The following is a 16,900-nucleotide window of genomic DNA, read 5'->3' as shown; positions in this document are numbered from 1 at the left end:
ATTCTGGGAAACTGATTGTTCCAGAAAGTAGTAACACAGAGCTGCAAATGCTAACTGTCCCAATGAGAGTAGCAATGGAAAAGTAATAGAAAACTAATCTAACTGTACCAAGAGCTCTGCAATGGCCTCACAGGGAAAAAGAGAAAGTGCAGATGAATCAGAAGCAACATCAGATTTGAAAGCTGAATTTAAAAAGTAAGTGGTTGTTGTATGCAAAGGAAAAATGGAAGGATATGAAAGCATTTGCAAAGTGACAGGCTAAGAAAAACTAAAAGTAATTAATTTTAAAGTATCTGAAGTCTTAACAGAAAGAAAAAACACTTTTTCTAGCTCTTTAACAATGAATGGATGATATTAATAGGTGAAGGGAAAAAGTCTGAATTGGCTGATATCTTTTTGAAACACTAACCGTAAACAGTCAACTTAGTGTTGTAGCTACAAGAGTACAAAGCCAGGCTAGAATTTTGGATAAAAAGTTCAAGTCCTTGGGTTAGTTTCTGTAAGATATTTTCAAATTGTTTAGCAGTTCTCAGATGAGTTACAAGAGCCTGAGAGCAGGTCAAGGCCATTTCAGGACAGAGAGTTGCTGATATGAAGAACTGTGGCTCTTGGGTAGGTTTTTGAAAGGAGAGAAAAGTCTAGACATACTAACCTCTGAAGAAGTTGAAAAAGAAGAGCTAGAGCTTTCGCTCTGGTCAACTAAATATCTTGAAAATTCTGGAATAAATAAGCAAAGCATGTATGAAAATTAGCAGATAATGGGCAAAAGAGATTTTTCAAGAACAAATCACATTGGATAGCTAGGACAAGAAAATATGCTTTTCTAGTGGAAGAAGAGTGGTAGATGTATTATATGTACTGAAATTGTTTCATTACATGTTCATACAACCCATCCAAGAAAATACATGCCCACTGAAATGAATAGCTATACAAGAAAACAGGAGCATGTCTACATGTCTATGGTTGAGAAACATGAAATCCAATTAAACTGAACCCAGCAGTGAGAATCCTCATCAGAAAAGACTGAAAGCACGGATGGAATAAAAAGCAACAGGTTAAACTGAAGCAAATGTGATATGTATTACAATTGAGAGGAAAAGAATGGCTAGAGATCTGCATAGAAAATAGATATGCAAAACCAGTGCTCCTCCCAGTTTTTGGAAATTTGAGTTCTTTCATTTGCTCTCATGCAATGCTTTGCATAGAAAATAGTCATTCCTTCCCAGGAAGAATTACCATCATGTTCGTAATCAGCTCCTTTCTTCTCATGAGAAGTTACAACCAAGGGTCACAACTTGTTCTCACTTTCAGGTGAAAAATTCTGCTGCTCAATTCTTTGTGGTCTACTTGATGCCTTTTCATGAATTCCCTGAATTCACTTTCTTCCCTGGCACTGTATCCAAGGGACACTGCTCAAAGGTTTTCAGCAAGAGGTGATTTTAAGAAAAGGATACTTAATTTTTGTCATGAAGGATGTTGGTGTATCTTTTTGTACTACAGAGCAGGAGGATGGATGACTCTGTCCATTCCACTCCATCCCAATCCCTTCCACCTCTGTTTTTCTGTAGTTCCACATGAACAGGATGAACTGGCCAATATAATTCTTCCTCAAACTGGAAAGCTCACTGATTAAAAAGTAAACACTTAGGAAGGGCTGTAGGTCTATGATTTGTCTCTTTCTTCTGCTTATCAATTTTTAAATTTAATTCTATCAAAAAATGCTGAATTCTCTGGAGGAGAATACAACTAGTTTCTTCCTGTACTAAAAAACTTCCTAAGTCCTTAAATTTAGTTATTATCTTTTACCCTTGCTTTTTCTAAGACTTTTAACTTACCAAAATATTTTATGGCAAGAATTAAGACTGGATTTTTTCAAGGGAATAAAGTATCTATCCTGATTTTTTTGGTGAATGCCTGCATGTTATTATGAATCATAATAGATTACATCTAGCGAGATGTTTTCTACAAATACAACCATTGATCTAATTTTTCAGGGAGGCATGGCAGAACAGGGTGGTAGATCACTTTTGATTGCCTTTTTATATGCACTGGTCTTATTGATTTATTTCAGTGGACTTGCTCTGATGCAAGTTACAATGATAAGCCAGCCATGTGTTCCATAACTGGAGCTGTATTCACGTTTGGTTTTGCTAATTTAAGGTCTCTAAGCATAATTTAAGGCTTGCAATTTATTCTTCATGTGCTTGCATTTCCTTAGCTATGTAATAAATACATAGGATCCCACACTGAGGCATGCATGTACTGCAGTGGTTTGTAGGAGGTGTAGAGTCAGAGGACTTCTGCACAAGAGCCTGCTCCTCTTCTTTCAGCTTCCCCTAGGACAACACACAGATTTTCCAGCTTTATGAAGGCCAAAGCATCTTCTCTTCCCTCCAAAACCAGGGGAAGTCTATCTCCAGCACAGAGAATGCTTTAGAAATTCTTCTTCCCTCTTGTATGGTGGAAATAACACTCCCTTCACTTTTTAAAAATCATGTAAAATATCTTCATAACAGCCTTGCTAAATGCTTTCCTTGAGGACAAAGAGACAACACAAAGAATGTACTCAGAGTTGCAAATACATCTCTGAGTTGAAATTCAGAAATGCAATTCCAAAACTATTTCTGACAAGGGAACATGATAGCTTTTGACACCTGTGTCCTAATCTCATCCCAAGCCCCCTTCAATTCCTGTCTGAATCTAAGTGCAGCTTGGATCCCTTACATTTTTGTGGATGTTTAACTTTGCTGATTAGAATAGCTTCATTGGCCTCAGCAGGGCCACTTGTGGCAGAAAATTAGGCACATGCATAAACATTTCTAAGTTTGCTACAAATTATGCTCTGCTCAATAGTGCCTGTACTGCAAGCATTGGCTTATCTGTGACATGACACTGTCACAGACACATTTTATGAAAAATCCTTTCCTTAGGATTTTTGCTCCTTAGAAGCTGAGAGGCCTCAGGAACAAAACGTAAACAATAATTATCTGCTGCAACAGGTGGATCTGTGATTGGTCTCATGTGGTTGTTTCTAATTAATGGCCAATCACAGTCAGTTGGCTCAGACTCTCTGTCCAAGACACAAGCTTTTGTTATCGTTCCTTTTCTATTCTTAGCTATCCTTCTGATGAAATCCTTTCTTTAATTCTTTTAGTATAGTTTTAATATAATATAAATCATAAAATAATAAATCAAGCCTTCTGAAACATGGGGTCAACATTCTCATCTCTTCCCTCATCCTAAGACCCCTGCGAACACCATCACATGATACAACTTGTCAAAGAAAGAAATATCAAAATTTTGGTCATAATATTCATGCAAAGTGTTGAAACATAAACAATTTTAAAGTTTAATCAAAAGAGATTAAACCAGATCAAAACAGAAGCTCTTCAAACATTTTATCAACAAAATTCCTATCATCACCCTCTGCCATCCATCTCACAGAGAGAACAATTTCTGGGAAGTTGGTGCGCATATATATAGTGTCAATGCTTCAAAGGCTTGTATTCATTTATCTGTTCTTTAATGTATTACAAGAGAAGCATCCTCTCTATTTTCTCCCTGCCTTGAGTGACAAGAATCTATTGGCTTGTCTTCTGTTGTACTTTTTTGAATAATTATGCTACATACTGGAAATGCCAAAGAATAATTCAGCAATCTGCTCATATGTTCCTCATAGCTCCCTTGCTGAGTAATGGAATAATACTGTATTGATAGTAGTTCAAATTATATAGCTAATAGATAGCATATTAAAGAGAAATCAAGCCTTTCTGCAATGTTCTGTGTTTCCTAATGCCATCCTATAACTCAAATAAATGACAAATATATAACAAAAAGCAATTCGTTGGATTCTGTGTATTATTTTGAAAAATAGGAGGGAAACTGCTCAGAGAAATACAACCATATGTCAATGTGAGAGTGTGTTCTAAAGGCTGCTAAACTTTTCCCATATAAGTATGATTTATAAACTGAAAGTTGAATTAATCTTCTCTCTTCCAAGAATACCATCAGCAGATGGTCCAAATGCTCCAAAGAGCAGTCCTCAGCTACTTTCAAGGGGGTTTCAATAGGTTTTGTGGTCCACCCATGAGAAATCTCAGTGACTTTAATAAAAATAAGCTGTACTGAGGCAGATGTCACTGCTCAAGCCATGGTTTCTACACGATTATATTTTATCAACAGATCACTTGGGTGCAGAAATATTTTGTTCATATTTTCTTGACGAAAATTATTTTCTCACAGTACTTTCTATTCTTTTGTGTCCTGATACCGTCTTACAGAGTACTTTTTATTTACTGAAAGAGCTGATAAGGACTAGAAGTAATTATGTGAGCATGTGTGAAATGTGTGCATTCAACGGGCTTATTTTATTTTCCTAGGGTAACTTCTATTCATGCCAGCATTGAACTTCAACAAATCTTCATGAAGCCACAGTCAATTAAAAAAATATTATCATGCCTACAGTACCTACCCAGGTGTAAAATAATAAGGATATGTGTGAAGGGTTAAAGACTTGTTTTGCAGAAGAAATGGCTGCATGTGGTGTCAGGCATATCTGGTGGTATTCCACTGTAAATCAGTGCCACAGCAAAAGGCAGAACCTGTTACTCCCCTCTCTGGTGTCTTAATTTGCTCACATTTGACAAATTTGACATCTAGTTTAAGATAGAAAATAAAAGTATACTGGGTATCTTATTGATCCATTTCTATGTGCATACAATCAACTTTGGGTCAGGGCTTTGATCACTTATGCCTTCTTCTGCAGACACATAATGGTAACTTCTGCTGCTTAAAACTCAACAATGTGTTCCCAACACTAGGTGTGCAATACTCATTGTACAGACTAAGGAATGAATTTATGAGTGAAAGCACATTTAGAAGGGAGAAGATGAAGAAAAATGGTGATCTTTTTGCAATTACAGAGCTTTTAAGACAAGCATTCTCTTAAGCTGACAGGACGATTCTTTTTCTTCTATCTGTACAGGCTTCACTTTTACAAATTTGAGTGATTATCAATTTTAGCAGGGAGGTATGTGTTTCACACTGCATTGTTACTTTCATCACAGGTAAAACCCATGGAAACTTTGGTGCTGATAATAAGAAGACCCATTATAGGAAGGCTAATAAGATTTTGGAGATGTTAAGACGACATGCATTATTCATACACTATGAATGGAAAGTTCTGAAGTCCTCAACAGACTTTGGACGCCTTGGAGGCTCTGAGAGATGGTTAAATATTTTACACAGCAGTCATAGGGTTAGCAGTGTCAAGTGAAATCCATATATTTTCACAAAATTGTAACACTAATATTATAAGAAATGGGTACTACAGCAGGTTTCTTACCAATGACAGGTTTAGTAGTTAGATTTCTACTTCCTCCACTTGGTTCCCTAGATCAGCAGTGGCAGTTCTGCCTGTATTTGTCTCTCTCTTCACGCATCTCCTGCTGCTCAGTGACCTCAGTGGTCCTTAGAGAGGAAAGTGTCCTGGATTTCTCTACTGGAAGGAATAATTGATGACCATGAAAACTAACAGTGCTTAGTACTTCACAGGAGACACTTAACGAATAGTATCCTTTAAAAGTTGTTTAAGAAAAACACCTGATGAGAATCGGGTTTGCTTTGCATTTAACGTGTTTTTTAGACAAAACTTTCTTGACACATCTTTAAAGTCCCACCTCAGAACTGCAGTGGGTAAAGTGAAAATTCATCTCAACTCACCCCTTTGTAGCTGTTGTTTTTATTTGCAGGCCTTTGACTAAGGAGTGATGACTCCAGGAGTAATGGAGGCCCCTACACTTCTGCTAAAGGAAGGGTACTGGAATTTATCTCTTTCCAGGGAGAAATGTGCATTTTGCTATGATAATAAACCAGGGAGCAATAATACCATACACAGCCCCATGAGTTGGTCTATTCTGCTTTCAAGCTATGTAACAGACTTCCAGAACACACTTTAATACCCTTTTCCTACTCTTTTAAAAAACATATATTCTGATCCTGATTCTGATAAAAGAGCACATTTTAAACTCCAAATATACCTTTGAAGATCAATTTAAATTATTTGATAATGGTTAATCAGCTGTATTTTTCATAACTAGTGGCATAAGACATTTGGCTGATGACTAGAATGTCTTCAGGAGTGGGATTTTATTTGATGCACTGTGACCAGTTTAGCCTACCATTGCAGGAGATACCTGGGGCTTTAAGCCTCTATTTTGAGGTACTATGAATGCCAGAAGCTGATGGAATTGAGACACCCAACTCCAAATAGTGGTATTAGTTACTCCTTTGTCTTTGACCTCGTGGGCATCAGAAGGATCACTGAGGTGAAGCTGCTGTGTCAGACAGTGTGTGAGAGTGTCAGAGTCACTGCTGTCCTCACTGGAGAGAGTGCAGACTTCAGACAAGTTTGAAGGAGAACAAAATTTAGGAAGTCATCAAGTCTTCTGACTGCTGGCCAGACTGGCAAAGCCAAGGTTGTCTACTGACCAGGTCAGGTGGGCAGGAATGGTGGGCTGGTCCCTGCCTGAGCCCTGCCTGGCTGCCCTCAGTCAGGGAGAGGGGCAGCTGGGGCAGCCTCAGCCTCAGCCATCTTTGTTTAGTAGTTGTCTGATGTTTTTCTACTATGTTTGTGCCGCTTCTTTTACATCCTCCTTTTCTGTTTCTATCTCTCTTGCTGCATGGGATCTTGTAGCTTTCCTCAAAGAGAAAGTTGACAGAGTACCAGTCCTTCCCCTTGTTTAATCCTTTTGCTGACTTCCCCACCTACAATTCTCTTCTCTCACTTTCTGGCATACACAGGGATGGAGATTTCTGGGCTACTTTCCTTTGCTTCCCTCATCTGCACTTGAACAAGTAAATTTCAGCTCCCCTTTACTACTTCACAAATATTTCTTTGGATACTTTTTACTCCCAAGTCAAACCTAACTAAGACTGACCCGTGGGTGTGCTTCTCCCTTTAGACTCTTCTGCTCTTCTCCATTTCATGTATCAGCTCCTTGACTATGCTGTGCACTGCTCTCCTGGCCCTCACACATGTCCATCTGGCTTTCATGTTTGGCTGCTTTCATTAACCATTATAAATTTTTTCTTGAACAGAGTGGGACACCGCAGTTCTCATTCAGTACTCTGGTGGTTTCACCAGTGGTTTGATTCTTGGTGTACTGAAACCACTCACTTCTGTGGAAAATATTTTCTCATATGATCTGTATATTCACCCATACTTGGAGCCTGGTTGTCACAGGTCAAGAATGATCCTTTTCATGCAATTGCAAAGCATTTGACCCTATGGCATCATCTTCAGGCTTCACAAGGGCTCCTGAGACATGCAGAAGCACAGCCTGTGCTCAGAATTAACTGATCTGTGTTAGCTTAGTTGGTTTTGCTTGGCATGGCCTGGGGAGGCAGATTCCATCCTTGAGGTTTTCTCTTATGCTTGTAGGAAGTTGCTGCTGCAATGTTTCCCAAAATCTGGAACTGAGCAAATATTTTTGTAACTGAAATCTTTAAACCACCATTAACTACACTACATCCTCAGCAGTCATAGATACTTTGTTTGAACTCCTCCAGATTAAACCAAACTTAATTTACAAGAAACTTTTCAGGTTGTTTGCTCATTACTGCAGAATTAGTTCCCTTTGAAATTTTGACAATGAGAATTCAAAGTACATAAACACTGCTGTGATTTTTGAAATGGTGCTGGTGCTTGTATTGATCATACAATAGAACAAAGTGTGTCTAAGCCTTAGCTCATTGTGAAAGTCCCTGAAACTCTGGAATTTATTACTCCCATGTTGGCTAATTAGCTCGTATGTAAAATTTTAGCTTTCATTACTGTCTTCTTAGACACCAAAGTTTGCCTTACTACAATAACCATATTAAGTGGATTTTGTAATGCTAGACTACAAACAGAGCATTTCCTGATTTTATGCTTCTGTGTTTAAACATTTGCTCAGCACTGAGTATTATTTTACCAGCATTTTTAGAACTTCAGCCAACCCCAGGCCATTATTTGAAGCCATTTACTTTTTCAGCTGAGTGTACTGAAAGTACACAAAGGGAAAAGAACCAGGGTTCCAGTGAGAGCTGTTTCTAAATGGTTTGCAAGGCTTTGAAGGCAGCTGCCTCCTGTGGACTGCTGTCTGAAGGGATCTGAGAGGATGGCAGATACATGCAGCCTTCCTGCATCATTTCCAGCTCTACCTCTTCTTTTGTCTGCCTCTCCTGTTTGCTTATCTTACTGGATCCTCGAAACTCAGAAAACAGTTCTGGCAGACCTGAGTGCTTGCAGCCTCCTCCCAGCTCTAGTAGTTATTACAACAGGCCTTCCAAAATAATTCAGCCACCTGCAGGCCACCTTCTGTAGCATTTGCATTTTCAACATACCATGCCCGATTCCTCCCATTTTCACAATTATTGGTACTGCAGGCATTTAATTTTAAAAGCAAAACATTTTGATTTGAGCTTTTTGATTATGCTGGGAGTTAGTCAGCAGCAGGTGTCAGGATCAAACCTGCTCCATCTTCTCACGGCTATCTGAAAAAACAAACTATTGTTATGGCAGCAGCATCTTTAGGCATGTAGGTATTCCAGCTGCAAGTACCAGCTTCTCCATGCCTGCACTTGCCACTGTGGGGGAATGAGAATATTCACACTTGTTGGAACAAAATGGAAAGAAGAATGCATTTTTCTTTTTTGGTTCAAAAGAATATAAAACTTAGCTCAGTTTCTATGTTTATTCTACAAATAGACCACAACATTTACTTTGCCAGCAATGATTGTGTTTTGGTCTTGTATTTAAACAAACTTACTAATCAAAACTGTAGTTGTATTTTTCTAACATTCCAGTGGTTTATACTTATAGACAGAGTGAAATCAGGAAAAGAATGATGAAAACTAATTATGGAGTTTGGTTAAAAACTTACCTAATGAACCAGCTAAGAGGTCTAGTTAGCAAAAATGTTACATATAAGCCAGTCTTAAGAAATTTCTGCCATTAACCCAGTCTGAAGTAATGATTCTCATTAGTAGGCTCTATGGCATGGTAGGTCTGGTCTTAATTTGATATTAATCAGCATTAATGTTTGTAATTTACTGACACACCCTCAGGTAAGAGTCCTACTCTGATGTACTAAAAATAAAATTGTTTGTGTCTTGAGGAACAGGCTGCTTACAGGAAAAATAATATAAGTAATGGGTTGAAGAAACCTAATTTGAACTGAGGCACCACTATCACTGTGTATGTGTTTGTAGAATCTGATGTAGCAAAGCCCTTATCCTGAACAGGAATCTGCAAACATTATTAATATTAATTCTAATAACAACAGGTAAACTAACACCATCCTAAGAAAGAAGCTCTAGTCCTATCACTATCAATATGTGTATAATTCAGAGATTAAAACATTAATTCTTTGCAATTCAAATGATCTGTTGCATTCCTTGTGTTAAACCATGTACTGTTGCTCATGAGATGACTTTAGTGACATTTTCCCTTTCCTGCCTGAGGAACTGCAAGATCTTGTAATAGAATTGTATCCTACTTTGATTTTTATTTTTTTTTAAATCAGGTGAAACCTTTCAGTTTTAACATCATGTTCAGGGATGAAACTGTGTGATTTATGGTCAAATATGTTCTTCGTGTAGTTGTTGGTAAACCAAGGCTTCGTAAACAGAATAACACTTAGAACAATTTCTGTTCAGAATCCTTCAGAATTTTACCCAGGATGTAGAATGTTTTACTTCTGCAAAGTGATATGTGTACATTTTATTTACATTAATTGTAATTAGAAATGTGATTTTTCTAATTAGTAGAAATGTTTCACCAGCACCAAGCTAGTAGTGTTGCATACTGTGTTATGCTGTACACTAAATTAACATTATTTCTTAATCTACACTACATTAGACAAATCTGTTCTGTCTAATGCTTTCTCTTTCCTGATTTGCCAACTAAACTATCTCTACATTTTCCCTTTCTACTATAAACTGACCATAAATATATGGTTAATGTCTCAACAAAAAGCCTCTCAGAGGTAACCAAGTGACTTGAAACATTTATTTTCTACTCCCACAGACAACAGATGCAATGCATATAAAATTTAAAAGGTGCCTCTATAGTCGCCTAGCAAAACCTGAAACCTTATGAAGCAAGACTGAGATCTAAGTTGTTTGCTGCAAGCATGTTTCATTTCAGGCCCAATTTATTCTGCGTTAATATTTCATTTTCTGGTTTAGGTACTATCATTATAACAAGATACAGGTACGTGTTTTCAGGGTGATGATGGATGCCAAGTGGCTTGCAATTTTATTTTGTTTCTTGATAAAACTGTCAAGATTTCCCTGAAACATACTAGTTGCATGAGGCAATTCTCTTTGATATCTAGCAATGTATGGGTTTAATAAGTGCTACAAACTGTCATTCTGTCCAACTCATGCAATAGCTGGACACAGGCAAAAAATAGAAGCGAGCTTGATTTTTATTTTGTTTTCACTGGAATCATTGTTGATGCAGTCCAATATTGTCTAACTGGCTTTTCTATAAATGTGTCTTGCTAACATATCTTCTCATACATGGGTGTGCATTTATGTCAAGATGGAGAAAAAATACATGTGAATTTAGTGGTGTTTTCAAAGTTAAGTTACTCAAAAATTCCTCTTTGAACAATTGCAATTTCCTTGAACTGAGCACATGGCAAGGCTTAACCAGCAAAATGAAATTTATCACTACAAAATATACCTTCCACTTCCTTTATTTAATGTGGTTACCAGAATTCCCTAAAAAGCTTATTTTGATGGTGTCTAGAGTGACAACTATATGTGTAGGGAACATACTGTAGATATTACATAAACCTGACATAAAATGTTGATTTTTTTGGGAAGGAAATTTTTCAGACCTATATGCTAGCACAATTAACCATTGCAACTTTAGGAGAAATGTTTCTGAGATGTTGTCTCAGGACTTGTATGAATATTGTTGCTTTGCAGATATGAGGGAGCTTGAAAAAAACACGGCTGTCATACAGAGACACGTCCAATGGCTCTCCCCCTACACTTCCAGTGGTAGTAAAGGCAGAAGTTTTTAATTATTTATGTCCCATTCCACCTCTCTTGGTTGAGAAGATAGGCTAGGTCAAGATATGAAAATGAAACACTGCTTTGATTGAGGAAGGAATAATATTGCAACTGTGTTCTTGTTTGCCCTACACATCAACTCAAGACTTCCCTACACTGCAGCCTTCTTTATAACCTTCCTGGCATCTCAGCACATGTGAAAAGACTCTGAAAATGTCTTTTACATTATGTAGCAGACTGTCTGGTTTTAGAAAAGGGGAAATTCATTCCAAGGATGCCCTCCATGACTTTATTTTAAAAGGAAAAAAACCAAAACAAAAGAAGTCTTAAAAGGGAAAACATCCTCGGCACTGGGCACAGTTAAAACACATGACCTGCTGTTTTGATGTTTGCTGTCCTGAAAGAGCATGATCCAAAGGCCCCCAAAGTTCATGAACATTTTTTCTTTATCTTCAGTGCACTCTGACTAGGTTCTAAGTATAGAAAATAGCTACAATATTTTTTTTTTCTTAAAATAGTTTGTTACTGTGTATTAAGTATCCGAAACACATGCTTAGCACATCCTTTGTCCTAAACATAGTAAAATGCCATGTGTTCTTATCTGTTCCAGAGTGTGAATTCTTCTCAGTCTTAGAGCTCTAGCCTCTTTTCTTGCAGGCTGCTTATTTCAGATTTTGTTGATCAAGGTACCTACAGCCTCCCTTTTCCAGGGATCTGCCTTTCCGAGAGGAAAATAAAACTGCATCTTCTGTCTCAACACTGAGAACACTAAAGTACATCAGCATCTAGACAAAATTCCAGCCAGAGGTTTGTTGGTCAGATTGCTTAACTATTAAGAAGGGTCAGACATCTGTGAGTCAGATCTTCAAAAACTCTGTAGGGAAGATTTACCATTATGGAAATTTCTGGTGCATTGCTAGAGCCAAACTTCAGCGCATGATTTTCTTCTTGAGCAGGTTGTGATTTTCACCTTCTCTGGGTTCAGGCTGTTGCACACTATAGATTAGAAGTAAATGCAGAGTACTAATAGAAGTAACCAACAGGAAATGCCTCAAGATGAGTAAAAAAACAGAGCAAACTTTCTTGAAACACTCTCCCAGCCTTTGATACTTTGCAATCAGTCAGAGATGATGCCTTTAGTAGATGTCAATGATTTCACTTCCATGTATTTGTTCAGTCACACACAAAACCCAGTTTAGCTCCCTGCAAACCCAAATGGGCAAAACCAGAACAATCTACAGAAGGGCAACTCAGAACACCTCAGAAAGTTCCTCTGTTTACAGAGACCAGTAGAAGGGTACTAGGCCTAAATTTAGCATTAATGCATGTTCCCAGTTTTCTTAACAGCCTGAACTTCATCCCATCAAAATCCACATCAGAGTATAAATAGCAGCCCTGGTTTCTCATGCTTATCTGAAGACAGAGATCTTGATGTATTAGATCAATGAAAGGATCTTGTGGGGACAAGAGCATAAACAAACAGATGAATTTACTATGAGATGAGATGGGAAGAGATCTCTTTCTGGTTAGGAATAATAGCTTGAGCATTTCTCTTTGAGAACATCTAGTGCAAGAAGTCCAGCAGTGCTGATATGTGACAGTCTTCCCATTGTGGTGGCTGTAGCTGGAAGGAAAACAGAGTGACAAAAATCTGCTTAGTAGTTTGATCCAAAGAGGTTGGTATAATATAGCAAAAGGACTGAACATATATTTTGATGCCCAAAAGATCAAATTTATGTTTTGCTCAGGTACAGACAGAGCTGTAAAGCTATTTCTGTGTGAAGAACTGGCCATCCTAGTGGAGTCTAAGTTTGTAGGCAATAAGTTAAAACTTCCAATTTCTCTGCTAACAGAGCATAAATCCACTTACTTGACCAGTTCATCTAACAGATATGTGGAAATATCAATTTTCTTTTTCTCTGATTGATTTTATGTTTTCTAAAGCAAAGCACATCACACAACTTTTTTCAGAACAACTTGTGAGGGAAAAAAAATCAAACAAACCATTATTCCAACAGAAGGATGCTGAATGGAAATGTTTCAAAAGCTGAAAATATCTGGTATCCCTCAATACTCTAAAAAAAGTATTATAGGGGGCTTTGAATCATCCTCCCACAGCACAGCTATTGCAGAACAAATGTTTATTCATCTTCCCCTTTCAGCTGTTACTATTTTGACTAGTTGCGCAGAAAATCTGAACAATCACCTGAGCCAAATTTAGTTCAAATGCAGAGGGAGTATGTGATGTGAATGTGAGAAGGCCCAATTTCATTAAACTACCCTTTTCCAGAGCAATTTCTATTTCAAAAGGAGAAGAATACAAGAGAACAAGGGGACAAGAGAAGTTCAGCATTTCTCCCTGAGTGTTGACATGGGTCCCACCTTCCTCTTGCTATCACTGATGTTCCTACTTATTCAATAAAAAGGACACCCTGTTTTCAAGCTGATATGGAAAATACAGAGGCCTTTTGCCTTTGGCCTAAAGATCCAAGTGCCAACTACTTGTACTCAATCAGAGCAGTTGCTACTAGGATGAAATTTGTGTTTTACAGGAATAACTTTTCTATGAAGCTCCTGGATTGAAAGGGCAGAGGAGATCCAGGGATGAATAAGTTTGCTCTGAAAATAATCTTTCAAGCAATTTGTACTTGCATAGCTGAGCCTCTCTGTTGCCTTCCTCATAACATCTGGCCAGATGCTGATTAATAATGTTTCACTAATGATTATGCCCTAATAAGAAAAAAATATCTCTCCTTGCCTGCCAGGAATACCACCTTCCCAGTCCACACTTAGAGGTCTGAAACTTCAAGGGAGAAGCATCAAAACTACTGAAACAGGAGTAAACTTACATCAATTTGATCTCACTCATGCACTGGGGATTGCTTATGAGCCATTCAGACTCTGAGCTGTGTCTCCAGTGCTGCCACTCCTGATTTCTGCAGCTCACATCAGCATGCATGTAAGCAGGAGTTTTCTTCCAGTCTGTTTCTGTGCCTTCCTTCTACTCAATTTGTATGAATAAGAATTTGCTAATGATGCCAAGCCAAAAGCTTCTAAACCTTTACACATCCTCTGAAGGTTCCCAGTCTTCCCTCGTTGTTACATTTCCCAACATGTATAATGGGGATAAAATTGCATTGACCCCAATTTATTCTGTCTTTACGAAAAAGCTCATCTCTTACATGTGTCAATTTCAGAAGTTACCCAAGTAACAATGCTCAAAGCCTCTTTGAAATGTAAAAAGTTCTTTCAACAATATCATTGGAGCATTGATTTATTTTAATAATAACAGATACTGATACTGATATGCACTAGGAGTCAGTTATGGCTGATCCAAATGGCTTTTAGAACACAGGCAAATAATTTAAGTAATAATTTGTGATAAGAGTGGCTTTGAGTAAAATTCTCGCATTTGCAGCTTGTCACTTATATTAACTGCTCCCTATCATTGCTCTCCTCTGTTTTCTGAAAAGTAATTGCTATTGCTATCTTAAGACCATAATATATTTAGGTATTTTTGTTTATCATTGTTTTCCTCATGTTTGTTTATCATTGTTTTCCTCAAGTTTGATATCTGAAGGATTTTAATACAAGGAAATATATAATTTGAACTGAACTCAGAAATGCTATTCTTGGGACTCCTTTCTAAGCTGCATTGGACCCCATTTCCTGGAGGAGAAGCGCCCACATGGTCAAAACCATCACCACAATTGGCACTAATTGGGAGACCTTGTGGAAGTTTGAGCAAAGACCAAGGTTTTAATAAGCAAGTGGTATGAAACACCCACTCAACACCTTGTGCTGGGCTTCTCCATGGCAGCGTTACACACATTGTCAGGGCAACTGGTTGCACTGTAGTGCTTTTGATAATGAGAGACCTGTTTCCCTGGAATTGCTATTCTGCAACCTTGCACTAAAATCTAGTTTTTCTTAACTCTTTTCCTAAGAGCTAAGGAAGAAAGATAATGTTATTTTGTCAGAAATAACTCCAGTACAAAATTCACCAGCTGCAGTTCATTGGAGACTGCAAATTAAATAATCTATATCACCACTCAGTATTAATTAGCGAGTTACAACGTCTATAGACTAAAGAGCCTAATCAAACTTTCAGTCAGTTCCTGCTGTGATTCTCTTGTGTCCTGAAAACTGCTCAGTGTTTTCCTACCTATGAATTCTTTTTCAATTACTTCCCAGTAAAGGATTTTGAAAATCAAAGTGTAGCAGATGTTTCAGAGGCCCAGGAGACCCCACAAGGATGCTCTTCAGCACAAGGCACTCTGCAAGATACAGCCACAGAGAGCTCTACTGCATTGGGTGTGTGAGTGGATTGATATGGGAAATTATTGTACCTGAAACTTTCTTTTCCCCTTCCCCAGCAATGAGCATGGCTTCCTGTTGCGTGAAAGAGGAATGCCATTGCCTCTGTAGAAAGATCACTCCAGTGACAAGATGGAGCAAACCATTACTAATATTGCCTGAGTGGAGCAGAAAGCAGAGTCCCTCCACTGTGGGGAGGGAGGGGTGTCTGGGAGTATTTAGGCTGTATATTACAAGAAAGAGTGAGTGCAACTGACTGGCTGGGAGATATTGTTGGCTTTGATTGACTGTATAAATATGCTTTTTAAAGAAGCAATTCAAGCACAAGCTTTTTATAAGCATGTGTAACTATTCCTGGTTTGTTTGTGCATGTGTGGCTAATAGCTCTTGGCAGACAGAAAAGGAAGCAGGAGAGACATAAGATTAAGTCCTGGAGTTCCCAGCCGCCACACAACCTGCTGTTCTCCTCTCAGGGATGTGGCATCCTCTGGAGAAGACAGGGGCTTGTCTCTCTTCAACAACAGCGTCTCCAAGCTCCAAAATTTTCCCCATATCCTATTACACTGATTTTTGCCTGCAGAGACAGCCTGACTCTTAGTTATTTGTGTACTCACATAGCATAGATAAAGACTCTGCTTCCAAAAGAATCTGATCCCAAAAGTGCTCCTACACGTGAGTAAACACAGCCTGGGACACAAATTACTAAATTGGTAACAAAGCCTGATCATGTAAGTAGAGCTTTAGTTAGGCTATTTCAAGGATATTAATAAATTAGGCATTTTTTTATTACAGTGGATCTGTCATTGTACCCTCTCTAATCACTGTTTCCATTCTTCTAGGGGTGTGTCTGTGTACTTTAACCAATGTGTTATAACAAAACTCATAATAGAACTTTTCCCCTTAACTATATAAAGAACAATGCACAGAACAAAATCTGATGCTTTTTCTCCCTGCACCTGCATTCACACCTCCTACATGAGTTGGCTAAAGCGGGTGCAGGAGATTTAGCTACCTAAATTATCATCAGGTTCATTGAGTTCTGCCACTGTGCTCAGGGCAAGCCACACTGATTCACCACATCAGCCTTGCCCAGGCTGGTCTGTGAGGGAGATCTGGGGAGGGAAGCAAAGGTGCTGCCTTTGTATGGAAGAACTATTTATTTTTGCCATTTTCCCCAGGTTTTTAATTTTTTTTTTTTCATCTTACGGTGATGGATCTTAATATAGAATCCAGAAAACACCAGCACTTTGCATCAAATCCAATCATGTTTGCATTCATGACAAGGGTCATAAAGATGAACAGGAAAGTATTGGTGAATGTAGAGGAAGTGATTTAAGAAGAAGAGGGTGAGTTCAGACTAGATATAAGGACATTTTTTATAATGAGGCATTGGAACGGTTTGCCCGGAGAAGCTGTGGGTGCTCCATCCCTGGAAGTATTCCAGGTCAGCTTGAATGGGGCCCTGAGCAACCTGATCTAGTTGAAGATGTCCCTGCTCATTGCAGAGGGGTTGCTC

The sequence above is a fragment of the Melozone crissalis genome, unplaced genomic scaffold, assembly GCF_028551555.1.
Source record: "Melozone crissalis strain CALT ecotype California unplaced genomic scaffold, PUWL_Pcris_2 ptg000027l_1, whole genome shotgun sequence".
Lineage (NCBI taxonomy): Eukaryota > Metazoa > Chordata > Aves > Passeriformes > Passerellidae > Melozone > Melozone crissalis.
This window is presented reverse-complemented; position numbering follows the sequence as displayed.